Source organism: Malaya genurostris, chromosome 2, assembly GCF_030247185.1.
Source record: "Malaya genurostris strain Urasoe2022 chromosome 2, Malgen_1.1, whole genome shotgun sequence".
Lineage (NCBI taxonomy): Eukaryota > Metazoa > Arthropoda > Insecta > Diptera > Culicidae > Malaya > Malaya genurostris.
The window spans coordinates 263,576,672-263,591,523 of NC_080571.1; the positions used below are offsets into that span (position 1 = coordinate 263,576,672).

A 14,852-nucleotide genomic window follows, 5' to 3' on the forward strand; every position below is an offset into this window, starting at 1 on the left:
TATAAGTTCCTTTTCCCCATTACACAATACAAGTAGGTTTAGAATTTTCCCTACACAAAAATCTCAGAATTGCGGAAGCAAATAATGTCCTCATGGTAATAACCAAATCATATATATATAATAGGGCTGAAAAGTCACCACTTGAGGCTGAACACCCAATTTAAATCTTAATAATTTAATTTTAACTCACATTCCAATAAATAGTTATTTAAAAAAAAAAAAAAATGTCAAACACTAGGTTGGAAAAAGGATGCCGAATGTGTGACATAAACACTGAAGCATGCTTTTGTGAATTACTCGAATCAATCTGAATCAATTGGTGTCAAAATTAGTATCTGAAATTATTTAATGAATGTATGAAATATGTTTTCATGAGACTGTTATGAAAGAAGAGAAAGGCATTATCACACCCCTAGGTGGATTAAGAAGGGTTTTCACTGAAAACCGAAAAAACCGGAAGGGCAAATGAAAGTAAGAACACATTTTTGAAACTACTGTTCTGCTTATGCCGTTAACTGACGTTGGATTTCGTTTCGATTAGTTTGCAAGTATAGTTGAGAGTAACATTAATTTCTCGTCATTTTCGTCTATTTTGAATAACCGAAAATTATTTTTATTAGCTCCCCGATCAGATGGTAATAACAGAATTATAACAACTGGAGTAATTTATTTCAGAAATATTTTGCAACAAATTTTGAAATATCTTTGGTTGATAAGCTGTTAAAATAACAAAAATCATAACAAAAAAGACTCTAGCGGAAACAAAATCGTAACAGATTTTGAAACGTTTGTACCACAATTATTATTGATTTTGATATAACTACAGAAGTCCGAAAGCAGAAATTTACAACAATAGTTGTAATAAATTAAATAGCAAATTTAACACAGAAAAACTATTTCACAGCTATCTTTTAGCATCGTTTCAATCTAAAATTGTTGAATGATTTATTTAGTGAACTGATTTCTGCTTTTAGTATTTTGAAATTTTGATCATTATAGTTCGATATAAAGCAAAAGAAGTACTTATTTTTTTTCAATTAATGAACGTTATCATGAGTCTTGCAAATGAAAATAAAACATCATAACTGATTTTGTTATTATATTGTTATCATAGGTTTTAACTTTCAACTGTTTTCATTTGATAAATAACTCAAAATAACACAAATTGTTATACATATCAACTGTTCATATACTTGTGTTATGATTTAGTTATGTGCATCTGATCGGGTCCGCGCACAGATACTAGTATTTCGGTATGCTATTAGCAACCTTTATCAGTGTATCATAACCAAACTTGATAGAACTAATGCCATGATTTTAAAGTGTATTTAAACGGAATTTATTAACTTTTACCGCGATTTAGTTCATTCCACTAACCACTCGAAAAAGTTGCGAATTTTTTTCCTAAATAGTACATTGAAAATTTAAAATGCCCCTAAAAGAACATGCTGGTGTGCATAGCAATTTTCTCTACAGCATCAACAAACTGCATGTAGTGCAAGTCGGTTCGATAATGATTTTTGTTTTTTTAGACGACTTTTCTTAAATGCAAACATTGAAAGACGAAACTCCCACGAATCTTCAATATATATATGGAATTTTCGTCTCTGTTAAGGAAAATTAGACATTATTTGTTATTAGTTGAAGTTTCGTTCACCAACTATCGAAATTGTATAGTTCCATCTACTCGAATCGATACGTAGAAATATTTCCAAGTAGTAGGTCCGAAAATCTATTTGTTTTGTTTTCCATATTTTGAACTCACACCCCTATATAGAAAACAAAGACGTAGTCCTACGTCAAACCATTCAAATAGATTAAGATGTCTGGTTAGTAACGCAGCATTGCTGAAATATAGTGGATGGGAAATCACGTGCCGAATTGCGTGAAAAACTATTTTGTATTCCAACTTTTTTTTTGTTCTGTTCTGTAAACAGTTACCACAACCAGTAAATTCACTAGATCGGCCAACCAAAACAATAAACAATGTACGTAGGTACGTCCATGTACTTCGAGCAGAAATACGTTGGATTGTTTGCTAAAAAATTTAATTGCACGACTCGTCAATGGAATCGAACGTTTGTATTGACACAACTGGATTCACTCAACGGGAAATTTTGTGGTCAGTTCAATCGAACGACGTCAGTGCGTCGGTGACGATGCTCATGGAATTCAATTAAACCCGAGGACATTCCGAAGTGCGCTCAAGGGGTACCGTTCTGATCAGGTACTTGAATGGCTGCAGCGCCAACCTCCGATGGCGGGTTTTACAGAGAACAAAGCTACGAATTAAAATGAGAAATGATGGGATGAGTTTTTTTGTAGAAACATGTGTGTTATTTTTGTATGGTAATGACGTAGTTAATGAAACGGTAGAAACTGACTGGTCATTCGGATATTGAAGGTCACACACGGCAAAAATTTTGAATCTACACACCTATAAAAACACGTGTAAATTTACGTCTGCACATTTACATTACCGATGCACTTAAAAGGAGCGTCGTAATTTACTTATATTCATAATTCAAAGCCTATAAAGGTAAGTCATATCATTAACTTCACAGTTAATTTAGTTGAGGTTTACATCGATACAGACACGAACATTATTTTTACATGTTAATATACGTAGTATTGTGCCATCTCCGAACAAATTACGGCATGCTTGAATTTACGTCAAGCGTAAATTACGGTTTTTGTTAAGAGTGTATCTTAGTTTTTTTTCAAACGAACAGCAGTCGATATAACTTATAAAAGTAGGAAAAAAGTTGATTACACGTACCTCGAAGCACCAGAATTCAAACGGTCGCAATCATCTTCGACACGTTCGCCCCAAAATAAAGCAATTCGTGTGCGAATCTGGTGACGAGTTGCAGCATATTCTTATCGTTTCCGAACGGCACACCACCAACCGTCGGTGTGCGTCTGTAATCGTAACTTGCCGTACGGAACTGATGCTATCTGCCAACGACGTCGTTGTCTCAAATTTTCTTGCAAGTGTGGACATCAAATATTTTACAGATCGTAGTAGCCAGAGCGCGGTAGGTAAAAAAACGCAACCCGAACGTAACGTGACGAGCTTTGTTGTTATTTGTGCAATCAAATTTAGTTGCAGTAGACGATAATGCGATAAAGTGAATATTTTAACATTTTAAAAATTTAGTCAAACTGATACTTTGATACTAATTTGGAATTGAAAAATGGAAATTGATTATTATATTAACTCTCAATGTATACTTTTTTTTCAAGTAAACGTACAGTGGAAATGTCATAGAAAGAATCTTACCATTCAGATTGTAGTTTGAAATGGTTGGAGCGTGGCAAAATTTACAGGAAACAACAAACATTCAGTGTTACTTACCTTGCTATAAAATTGTAGAATCGATTCGTACCAAAACGGTTAATCTGAAATTAAATAACCAATATTAGAATAAGCTTCAGGATGTTGCGTAACATTTGTTCTACGCTTTCTAGGAATACGAATTATAAAGGTATAGTTGATTTGGTGCTAGTATCAAGATGTGAAATCATCAACTTGAAAGTATACTCATCAGCTTAATAAATTAGACAAAGAAACACCTTCTTTTAAAAAGACGTCGTTTTCTATCATGACAACGCTCGGCCAGATTATCAATTTTTTCGCTCACATCAAAACTCTTTAAACGGAAATACTTTGGATTTAGGCGAGGATGTTCCAATTTACGCCTAAAAGAACCAGAAGTTTTTTCGGTGTGGAATGTCGCAGTTTCCCAAAATATGAGTAAAGGTCACCGAACGAAACGACCATAGAAACATTTTTAGTAGCTATGTTTAAAAATTACTTTCGGATTTGAGGCAAATATTTGACATAACTTACATTTAGTCATCAGCTGTCTTAAAGACATAGATTTGCTGGAAAATCTGGTGTTTTATTGGATCTCCAGAATTGGAAAATATTTGTGTGTGTAAACCTTTCAAAGATTTTCTATTCGCTTGTGTTTCTCGGAGACAACTGAACCGATTTATTCAATCTTAGACACGTTCAATAGTTACTGGGTCAGAATTTATTATTTTTATTTTTTGTTCAGGTGTTGATAATTTGGTTCTGTTTGATCATTAAAATGAATTTTCGAAAAAAAATTGTGAAAAATTTTTGTTTCTGAAATTTATAGCACATGAAATTTTTCATTTAAATTTTTAAAAAGTCATGCCATTCTTAAGAAACAAACACATTTGAATGGAACTTTTACAGATCGTAGATAATACAATAAACTTAAAATTATATACAAAAACTACAATTTTTTTTCCATCTATATATTCTATACAATTCTTGAAAGCGATAGATTTTATACATTGTTCTGGACTCGAGAAAAATATATCAAAATACAATAAAACATCGTAGAATCTAAATTCGTTGAAAAGTTTCGGGGCCTGCAATCAATTCAAAACTTACTACGAAACGTATGACTACCGGCATGATGTTTTTCATACAAAACGGATGTTACGGAGCGCGCATTTATCAACACTCATGGAATTTTCCAATGTACGATGACATTTTTTTTTGTAATTTTCAAACAATAAGTTTAAGTTCATTGTATTATCTACGATCTATAAAAGTTTCATTCACATATTTTCATTTGTTAAAGAATGACATGACTTTAGTAAAAATTTGATGAAAAAGTTCGTTTTACTAAAGACTGTCCCAGAAAGTATGGACGCACTTTGCTTTTGCGGTAAATAATTCACAAATGTTAGATATTAAAATTTTAATCGATATACTGATAATATTAGACTACAACAACAGAATATTATTCTCAACATTTGCTACTTAGCCATTATAGACTAGCTGGCGTACCTTCTTGCGAACGTTCAACATTAAATTCCGTACAGACTTCTTGGCGACAAGTTTTGATACTTTTTTCCAATCTTTTTCGAGCTGTTGAATGGTTTCGGCTGCCGAGACTTGTTTCCTAAGATGTGCTTTCGTTATTGGTCGAAGTTGTGGGCAATTTGGTGGATTCATGTCTTTTGGGACGAAAGTTACATTTTTGGTAGTATACCATTCTACCGTTAATTTCGAGTAGTGGCAAGAAGCAAGATCTGGCCAGAAGACAACAGGATCTTTGAGGCTTCGAATCATGGGTAGAAGTCGTTTTTGTAAACATTCCTTGATGTATATTTCGCTGTTCATTGAAGCAATGGTGATGAAGGGCTTCGAAATCTTACCGCAGCTATAAATTGCTTGCCAGACCATAGCTTTCTTACCAAATTTTTCGACTTCAATCGATGTCTCGGACTGATTTAACCCTTGCCCTTCTCGCACCGTATAATATTGTGAACCCGGCAAGGATTTGTAATCGAGTTTCACGTAGGTTTCGTCGTTCATGATTATGCAGTTCGAATTTCCAGCAAGAATCGTATTGTACAGCTTTCGAACTCTCGGCCTGATCGATGCTTCTTGTTTCGGACTACGTTTTGGTTGTTTCTGCTTCTTATAGGTTCGTAGATTCAAACGTTCTTTAGCACGAAGAACATTTGACTTCGAAGTGCTCACTTTTTTTCCACATCCCGAACTGAAACCTCCTTCTTTTTCTCGAACGCCTTCAGTATACGTTTATCCAACTGAGGGTTAGCAGGATCTTTTTTCGACCCGTTTTCGGTTTATCCTCCTCCTCACCGAATTTCCTGATTGCATTTCGCACGGCTTTTTCACTTACTCCTTCCATTTTTGCTATCTTTCTCAGTGACAGTCCGCGTTCTGTGCACCATTTGTACACAATTTTTCGACGTTGTTCTGCTGAAAGTCCACGCATTTCGAAACAAACTAATGAAAACGAATAAACAACTGCACAAGTTGTTAGAGAAGAGTGTAAAAAACAGGACTCAGCCATAAAAATTGACAGATTCTGAACCATTGCGAAATGACAGCGGTTTTTGGTTGCGTCCATACTTTCTGGAACAGTTTTTTTAACTTTCAGTTTTTCTTTTCAGAAAATCATTTTAATATTCAAATAAACCCAAATTATCAACACTTGAATAAAAAAATAAAAAAATAAATTTATGTTTGGACGATTTCACGAATTCAGACCCTACAATTAAGTCATCAATAAAATTTAAAGACCAAATGGCACGCACTTCCGAAAATAAAATGGTATTATTATCCGCTTAGTTTTCAAAGCAACTATTTGATCATTTACTTAGTAAAAAAATCCAATTTCTGGCACTTTCGTCTCCGGAGATATAATGGTATAAATGACGTAAGCGACAAACCGGTAATCCTCAACTCAATTTTCAACGAGATGACTGAACAGATTGCTATAAGTATAGTTTTCAAAAAAACGTATTGAAGGAATTTTCGGTTTCGTAGGTAAAACGGTATAAGTGACGTTAACGACGGAACCCGCGTTTTCTATCTGTTCAACTTATTCGGAGATGGTTAAAATGTTTGACACAATTTTAGGCTCGTCTAAAAGCTATCGTAAGTCCATTGATAAAGTTTGAAAGGCTCATACTAACTCTTTCGGTTCAAAATACTTAACCACATAGATGACGTAACTGACATAACGTGCTACCTTTTTAAATATAGCTCAATCAATTAAAAAAAACTTGGGCTAGTTGGAAAGTTTAGATAACACGTAAAAATGGTACGCTTCGGCCGGCGTAATAAATCGCCGCCATAGAAATCGACTTTCGTTCACAAAAATAACATTCACTTCATTTTTTATCGCGACAACATATATGTTTTATGCACTAATCGCATCTAAATTAAATTATCTAGACTTTGTTAGGATAGATTTTTGATCCATGCTTTTGAAGGCGAGATATTCAATGAACAAGTTGAAAGTTGCCGTTTTCAGCTATGTAATTCTTCCTTCAGAAAAAAGACTTTCCCGACCGCTAATGTCAATGAATCATTCTGAAATTTTCACAGAATAATCTAAACTAATTTTCTAAGAGATAGTCAGTTGGGTTATTTCTATATTCGTCACCGTTTCTGAGAAAATCAGATTTGAAGCGTGAAATCACCCTAAGGAGTGTATCGAAAATAAGCTATCCACAAATTTTTTTTTCAAATTATGATAAAAAACGATATTTTATTCGAACTTAAAATTGATCCTTTATTGTACGAGGTTAAACTTGAGCATGATGAAAACCGGATGAAATTTTAGTTATTCCTTCACGAATTTCGAACTTTTGATCGAACGCTCTTCATCAAGTTCCGGACAAATGTTGTATCTCATTTTTTGGACGCTTGAGCCCAGATTTTTTTGAACTACTGCATGTTCCCAGCTGCCTTACCAGTCTTCTTGAAGACCCTCTTCACGATTGCCCAGTAACGTTCGATGGGTCGAGGCTGAGGGCAATTTGGTGGATTGATATTTTTCTCAACGACATTTATACCCTTTTCCGCAAGCCAATTCAGAGTGGTTTTGGCATAGTGAGCCGACGCTTAATCCGGCCAAAACAGTGGAGGTGTACTATGCTTCTTATATAAAGGCAGCAATCTCTTCTGGAGACACTCAGATCGATAGATTTCTGCATTTATAGTTCCGGTAGTGTAAAAAATGATTGACTTCAAACCACAGGAACATATTACTTGCCATACCAATACCTTTCGACCGAATTTCTCCACTTGAATCGATTTGTCCGCATCGCTCCCCAACGACGATAATAAAGTATTGTGGATCTGGAAGGGTTTTTGAGTCCTCCTTTACATAAATCTCGTCGTCCATCAAAACGCATGCATCCGGACACTGCAAAAGACGCTAATACAATTTCCGGGCCCTTGTTGCTGCTCGCTTCTTCTGTTCTACACTTTGTTTCGAGATTGTCTGCTTCTTGTAGGTCTTTGGGTGATTTCGCCTCTTGATACGCTGGATCATTCCGACACTCGTTCCTGCTTTGCTGGCCAAATTACGTATTGACATTGATTTGTTCTTCATGATTAGAGATACCACTTTCTGGTCTAGTTTCGGGGTGGAAGAACCGGGTTTTCTGTCTCTTCCTGGTAGCTCATCCAAATAATAGTGTTCCCCAAACTTATTAATGATGGTTTTAACACTGGCATGATGAATTCCAAACCGCTTCGCCAATTTTCGTATAGTAATACCCTTCTCACTTAGCCATGTGTCCCAAATCCTTTATTTTCACTTCCTTCTCAATACGCGACATTTTGAAAACGCAGAGTTTCAACCGCACAAACAAGTAAACAAACGAAAGCTGATAGCCAAACGCACAGCTTGCTATGATCTGAGCATAAAAAACCATCACAAATAGGGTAAGGGCTCCCTATTTCATCTCATTTGTAAGGACGACGCCTTCAAACCCCGATTTAGCCACTAAAATCACTGTAACTATTTCATATTTCTGCTTCATTCGCCGTGCTTCACGTTGAAAATTGATTCACATTTCTTGAAAATTCAACTAATATTTATAAAACAGCTAAAAACACTAATGATGTTTTCACTACTCTGCTCCTAATTTCATCTCAATGGATTTTTATCCATCCTATCGTTGATCTTTTATTCATCCTATAAATGAGCAATGGCGATAGCAATCAAAACAAAATATTCCACTATTACACTCTCACCCGCATTCGCATGGCTGCCAGATGGCTGACTAAACGTTGCCAGCTGGAAAAATATGGCTTGCAGACATTCTGGTGACCGACTGCGTTACCGCTGCCAGATATACCACTCAAACGATACAACCGTACACACCAGGATTTTTCCACATTATTATTATTGGTAAAAAATTTACTCGTTGAATTATCTAATTAATGGGGCAATGACTTACGGAGATCTAAAGAACTATCTTTTAACATCATTTTATTAGTGAAAACAGATAGAACAGATATAGACTTTCTATGCAAAGTAATACATATTTTCTATGAAAATACCTGGCATCTCTGTGCACTGCCGATGAAACACACACACACGTAAATCCACATATGACTCAAACCATAAGAACGTAATTTGTAAAATGACTGAATTTTACAAGAATGATTCATATATGTGTCGAGAACTACTTTTAAAATAGACGTGAAAATTTGCATGCTTCAGTACTTTAAATATGTCAGAATGCATTAAATATGTATTGGCTCTAATGTAAAAATGAGTCACGCTTTTGACGCTCGTATATGTCGGTCTCAGAAGACATAAATTTACACAATTTTTTCTAGGTGTGTTGTTGTTAAATATTACTAGGATCCGGCTTGTGGTTTCGGAATTACAGGGTGCAGTGTATTATTAATTTTTTTTCTGGTTGCCGGAAAAGATGTTTTTTTTTATTCAAGAGACAATACAAAGTATTTTGCGGAAGCCCTGCGTAATGATAACGAGAATATCAACTATATGAGAAAGGCATTATAACACCACTAGAGTACAACATACATTGTTAACGTTTTGATTAATTACGCTTTTTCAAATGGATTAATATTTTCCAATAACACTAGAATTTTGTTTAGTAAGATCATACCCAATTCGCAAATTACAAGCCTTTTTTTAACTAACAGATTACCAATCGGTGGCAAAATCATCGTTAAGAATAGAATTGACTTTCTCGAACAAAACAATGCGTATCTTTCACGCATCAGTAATTGTTTGAATACAACCCGAAAAAAAAACTTGCCCATTTTGCGCATGAAAATGTGTATCAAGATTTTCGATTGTGAATCAAAAAACCAAACATCGTGAATTAAGAAAATGGGTAGCAAAATTAAAATAGCGATTATGTTTTCAATTGTAGGAAATGAAATTGTAGACCTTTGAAAATTCCAAGTAAAACCAAAATTTATCTTATCCAAAATCATTCATTTCAAAATTTATTATAATATCTACAATAAATATGTGATATGAAAAGATAATACTGACTATTTTTATTTACTGTGAATCAAAAAATTTGCTTATTTCCACCCCTGGTTTAACGTATATTTTTTAAAGATATTTTCGATTGCTGAATTTGAATCTAGCAACAGTGACATTCGACAGTCGACTGCTTAGCTGTTTTAAGAAATAGGGTAAGGGCTCCCCATTTCATCTCATTTGTAAGGACATTACCTTAAAAACCTGATTTAGCCACTAAAATCACAACGATTTTTCATATTTTTGCTTAATTCGCCTTGCTCCACATTGGAAATTGATTCAAATTCCTTGGAAATTAAAACAATATTTAAAAAATCAGCTAAAAACACTTCTGATATGTTCAATACTGTACTCCTAATTTCATCTCAAAGGTTTTATATTCATCCTATCGTTGGTCCTTTATTCATCTCATAAATTAGCAATGGCGACAGCAATAAAAAATATTGCACTATTACACTCTCAGGTTCAAAATGTCAGAATTTTCCTTAAAAAGAGCCTAATGCCTACTATGAGACAACACACGATATTTTTAGAAACAGTTTAGAATCATTTCGACGTTTTAATTTGTTTGGATCGTTTTCGTTACCTTCCGGTTCAAGTTTAAAATTTTACTGTGCAGTTAATTTGGAGAACTAAAAAAAAAGTACTGTTACTATTTAGACATTAGCCCTTCTAAAAACAAAATGCAGAACTAGAGATGCCATTTATACAGATTTATCTGTATTGTATAGATTTTTGCGTTCGCATACTGATTTAAATCATACTACAGATTTTCAAATTTAATACTGTTTTGTAAATGTTCATAAAAAATGAGAAACAGAAAGTTAGACTTTTCTCTCTAAGAATCTGTTAGTATTTGATTGCAGTACTTCTTTAAAATTTCATAAATCAACGGACAAAGCACATGTTAAAATGGAAATCTTTTGTGCAAATATTTGATGATGAACACTGATAAATATTTATATTAAAATTTTAAACCAATTTTAACTGATTCATTTTATTAGTGAAAACATTTAGAGCAGATACATATTTTTTATGAAAATATCTGGCATTTCTGTACAAATCCGATGAAACACACACACTTAACAGTGTTATGGTGACGTATAGCGGAAAGAAACCAGTGCTACTAGATTTGCCACAATGGTTATTTCATTAGTATTTAACACGTTCTTTCTGGTAATATTTGAAGCAAAAACATTTTTATTGAAATATTAATAACAATAATATAATTAAACTAATGTCACGGATACCAAAAACATACTTTTTGATGATAATTTGAAGAAGATAAACAATTTTTGTTTTGTAACACTATGAGATAACTTGGCAATTTTGCGAAACCAAATGAGATGAAAACAAAGCGCAATCAAGTGAACGAAGTGAAAAACTTTCATCTCATATTTTTGAAGACTTTTATTGCTTGTCAGGTAAATTTTGAAGTTTTTAATCGTTAACTAAACAAGTGGCAAGTGAACATAACTAATTATGAAGTCATCCATCATTCAATGGTAGTGTAATTGTGCGAAATAGTGATCATGTTTTGAGACGAATGGATTAGTTGATATTCAGAAACACGAAAGACAGACAGCGTTCCAATTTTCAGCCATTCTTCAGTCAGAAAAAAATACAACACGACCGCTAAACTCAATGAATCATTCTGAAAATTTCACAGAATATTCTCAACTAAATTTCGAAGACATTGTCAGGTGGGTTTTTCTATATTCTGCACCGTTTCCTAGAAAATTTAATTTGAAACGGGAAAATAGCAAAAAACCTACCACTTTACGGTACTGTCATCAGCCCTTAAACTGGTGAAACAAAAACCGTTAAAAATGTTGTAAACTGGACTCAAAACCGTTGTTCCCAATCTTAGGGTCAAACGAAATGTCTTATGGTCTAAAAATTACTGCATATTTTTGGATACAACGAAACTTTTAATCGTCGATTAGAGTACGATGGTAAAATTGTATAAAATCTTCAAAATTTGAATAAAAACTCGTAGAGTTTGTACGTCATGTTAGTTTTTGTCCGTACGAACCGACTTCGATTATACCAGTTCTCGGGTTCCGGTGCCGGAAGTGCATATAATAGTGAACCCACTTCGTTTTTTTAAGGATGACCTACGCGAGCAAAGCACTGTTTCATTCTGTATGTTGTACTTGTTAATGGCACAAACAATTTCTTGATTCCTTTCAAAAATCGAAGAGAAAATTTTTGAATAGAATACCACAATATTATAAATGAGAAAGGCATCATTACAAATCATCGTAAATATTGAATCAGTTTTTATGTTTTATCTAATATCTCTATCGGAAAAACGATAGGAACGAAACTGTATTAAATATTATGTGTAGTTTGTGGATGTTTGCGTGTGATATAAAGTGATACTGGTAAGATCAAACATACAGCTACGAGATACATAAATAATAGACACACTGTTTAATCGGCTCGTTTGCTGAGATGTGTTAATCGCATATCAGGATAGTTAAGATAATAGAACTATTCCAATGAATGGAGCAGATTTGCATGCTCGGGTCCTGTCTCTGAAGAAAATTCTTCATTCAATCCCATACTAATACTATACTAATTTATCTTTCGTTGGGTATTGATTATAAGTTAGTTAGCTTAGTTAATGATTACTTTGCGTTATAACGAATTAAATCATATGAATCTTCAGGAGTCATAGAACGCACTGCGGCCCGGCAAAATTTTTCTAAGTCCGGCAGCCCGGCAGTATTTTCTAGGCCCGACACTGCTAGGCGAGGCCCATGCAGGTTGCATCTTTATTTGGGGTTCAAGTCTAACTGCTAAGTTGCATTAGCTGTTAAATTCAACTTGCTATGCACGTAGAGAGGTGAATTTTCAAAAATTCTTCGGAAACAAACGCTCCGAGCGCACTAGCGCAACTGCCGGAACCTAGTCCCGACTCGGCACGAGATAAAAGCTCTGGTTTGCAATAATTTTCTGCTTTTTCATGGAAGATGTCAGCACCGGTACGCTGCTGTGCCAAGCAAGCTTTCACCGAAGAAAACTTTACCGGTGGCAGACTTCCTACCATGTTCTAAGCGAAACGGTTTCTTACTGTTGAGTAACGAATTTCGTTCGACCGGCTTGTGGAGAACAAATATGCAAATATTTGTTGCAGCACGCTCTTCTCGGGCGTCACACCTGAGTCAGCTGACTGTTCTGGCCTCTCGAAGACAACGCACAAGCGGCAGGGGCAGAAATCTAACTCGATCTGGAACCGCGAAAAAAACCAACCGATAATTGATGCGGTGTGATAATAATAATGATTTCACGCAGTCAGTCGAGCTCGACGCTAGTAAACAAGTTGTACCACAGCCTAGCCTACACCGACTAGAAAACGAAAAGATTCTCACTGAGCTGTAAGAGAGCAAATATATCGAACTTGATTTGAATTGCAAACGGGGTCCGCATGCAAATGCATCAGAATTGAAACTTTCCCTCGTCCTCGTCCCCGCCCTCGCCTTCCCTGATTCAGTCACATTCCGGGCAGTGTCTTCCTGCTGTTTATGTCCAATTGCAATCTCAAATATTTGCATTATGCTTGCCAGTAGAGAAAGGCCTTTGTGCGACAGACGACAGTCCGGCGAGGGTTTCAAGACCAGGCTAGACCAGGCTGCCTACCAGCAGACTATGAGACTGACTAGTCCACTTGCGTGACAGAGTGACGGACAGTCTCCCCGGAGAGGACATTAAGTAATTGAATTGATTCTACTAGTACCTAGTAGATAAGCAGGACGGAAATTTAATTATATTGCCAGCCAGTTCCGTCAGTCGGCGGAATTTACTATCGTGTCCAAACCGCTATTCAATTAACTGAATGTTTTTGGGCTGGGTCAGGGACGGCTATGCCGGCGGGATACTTAGGGAAAAAGTAGGTTACCAGTCACAGAATGGAACGCTGGAGTGCAGCCGAGAACGAAGAACACTGGAATTTAGCTACTGTTTATTCAGCACTAAACCAATCACAACTCATCTGAATTTTATATTTTTCAGATACCAACCTTTGGCTGTGGTTTTAGAAAATTTTTGATCTCTTTTTTGGTGATGACAAACATTAAATGGGGCTTCAGCTGGACAAAAAATAATAATGATATATGATTCTTTAATAATTCCTTTTACGACTACTAATATTAATAAAATGATTTTTAAACAATTTCTCTTTACTATAAAACGTAATCTTACATTAAATGGTTTCTAATCTTTGATTTGCCAAACCACCACAAATTGCTTACTACAGGTCTTATCATAGCAAATATTTTGTCGGCTACTGTGTGCATCTGGATTAAGATGAGCAAAACGAAACCAACGTTTCTTATCTACGGCAAAACATTTCAAAACAGTTCATGCTTGTTTTGAGTAAGTGTATCAGTTCATCAGCACCTATTATCGTACCCATTTGTAAATCGAAATCATATGTTTGTGCCGGTGCATGTAGAAAATAAATGTCTTATGGCACTTCGATTTCGGCGAGAAATATGACCTTCTGTTTCAGCAAAAATTGCAGCCTTACTGTTACTTACCGTTTCGTTTTTCTGGAATTTCGGGGTGGCTACTCAATATCCTTTATCGGAGTTGCAATAAAAAACTGTCATTTTGTCAAAATCTTTAGCGCTCCGGATCTGACGTTGTTCGGAGTAGCCCTTAAAAGCCTGTTCGTGATGACTGAGCTGCCGGCGTGTGTATGTATTGAAATCCCGGATCCGGGATAAAATTCATTTGGTTGCCGCCGATATTAATCGTCGAGTTTTTCGCACCGCCGGCGCTGGAAAAAAAACTTGGCGAGGAATATCGGTGGCAACCAAATGGATTTTATCCCGGATCCGGGATTCCAATACATACACACGCCGGCAGCTCAGTCATTGCCGATGAGGAAAAAAAACGTCCCGGATAGTCCCGGATGGTCCCGTCCCGGTCGTCCCGGTATAGTGCGAACAGGCTGTAACACGGGGAAAACATGCACGGCTTCTCAACCTCAAACTCAATCGACTA

General features: G+C 35.5%; 1 protein-coding gene across 2 annotated transcripts in view; it reads right to left on the reverse strand.

Moving 5' to 3' along the window:
* Positions 1–14,852, reverse strand: part of LOC131429786 (dual 3',5'-cyclic-AMP and -GMP phosphodiesterase 11-like) — a 346,593-nt gene that overhangs the window by 287,142 nt on the left and 44,599 nt on the right. For both annotated transcript variants that reach the window (XM_058594142.1, XM_058594134.1), the window contains exon 2: positions 3,359–3,402. The gene's annotated coding sequence lies outside the window, so the exon portion shown is untranslated. The remainder of the gene's footprint in view (positions 1–3,358; positions 3,403–14,852) is intronic.